The 1,390-nt window shown below is 32.2% G+C and overlaps 2 protein-coding genes across 2 annotated transcripts in view; both read left to right on the top strand.

Annotated features, from left to right (window-relative positions):
- Window positions 1-1,390, top strand: part of LOC115235450 (DENN domain-containing protein 5B-like) — a 24,567-nt gene that overhangs the window by 7,216 nt on the left and 15,961 nt on the right. The gene's annotated exons all lie outside the window — the stretch shown is intronic.
- Window positions 79-1,390, top strand: part of LOC115235449 (DENN domain-containing protein 5A-like) — a 24,933-nt gene continuing 23,621 nt past the window's right edge. The window contains exon 1 of the mRNA XM_029807263.1: window positions 79-194. The gene's annotated coding sequence lies outside the window, so the exon portion shown is untranslated. The remainder of the gene's footprint in view (window positions 195-1,390) is intronic.

Genomic DNA, 1,390 nt, shown 5'->3' with positions numbered 1-1,390 from the left:
ACATTATATATATATATATATATAACGATAATATATAATATTAAGGATTGTGATAATCAACGAAATTTTCAGGTGTGTTCCTAGACATCCTGGACCTGGTCTTAGCTTAGAATCTTATGTCTATAACCTTCTGTACAACGTACCGGTACCATTGCCTGGCAAATCATTGAAATTTTTCGTACCTAACGATGAACCAAAGAAGACGGTCATAGAACGTACGGGTTCAGCCTCGTTTTCTACGAGGAGTGCCGCAATCGCAAAATATGCGCCGCAATGCAAACGTTACAAGCGATGCACATCACGGAACTCAGCAGCGGTCAGAACGGCACGCCTCCCACGTACGTCTACTTTTCCGTATATTTTTTGTCTCTATGACTCCTTGTATTACTATCAGTATTGAAACTTCTAAAGCATGGTTCGATTTTTCAGCGTGAGGAAGGGTCAGGATGGACATAACACGAGATCGTTACCACGTCACTTTAAATTGTCAGCCCATTCACCTGGTGCTGCATTAGGATATTATGATTCTATCAAAGACAAGTTGCTAGTGACTAAATCAATAGCCTTGCTATGCCAACAGCCTTACCTCTTCGCGGCAAAGACGTTCCTCACCAATCTTTATAAGTAAGAAATCTCTCACGAATCTTTATAAATCTCTAAAACGAGCTGACACGTCCTTTTTCTTTTACACAATTGCGTTTATGTCATATATTGTAAAGTTATTCATGTTATAGTGTCAAATATTTAACGAAAAACTTCAAATAATATTTAAAAAAATAATACGAAATATTATAATATTAAAGACAATGTTAATTACGTATTTATAATATAGACAATGTTAATAATATGATAATACTATATGTCAAATTAAATATTTAAATTTTGTCAACTAATGAACACAAAACAATAATTTGATTCCTAAAGACAATTTATTTTAAAAAATTATGATTTTTCTTGTATAATTTCTTTCTTTCGTTATTATTAATTTTCTTTGAATATCTTCTTTTTGGATATTGTTTTTGTATCTCCACAAAAGCAAACTATTGATTACAATTTATCCTAATAGTCATAACAACTTCCATATATGTGTATTGTACAAATATTTTGTGCTACATCTATTGTGTGCACTATGGCTACATTGAGATTTGTATAGCGCGCAACGCTTTATATGAACTACATTACCGGTCATTCTAGATGTTTATACGATTTCTTCGAAATACTTTGATAGACTAACGAGAATATCTTGAGTTAATCTTCTTATTCTGCTGTGTAGGTCTGTTTTAGAATCTGAGAATTTCTTAGAAGCGATAAAATCATTTCTTTTTTCGCGTTGAAGATTTGACGAACAAAATATATATGCAGCAACATAATATATATTACATTATATATA

Source organism: Formica exsecta, unplaced genomic scaffold (genome assembly GCF_003651465.1).
Source record: "Formica exsecta isolate Colony F162 unplaced genomic scaffold, ASM365146v1 scaffold222, whole genome shotgun sequence".
NCBI lineage: Eukaryota > Metazoa > Arthropoda > Insecta > Hymenoptera > Formicidae > Formica > Formica exsecta.
The sequence above is the reverse complement of the archived record's forward strand: the minus strand, read 5'-3'. Positions and strand labels throughout refer to the sequence as shown.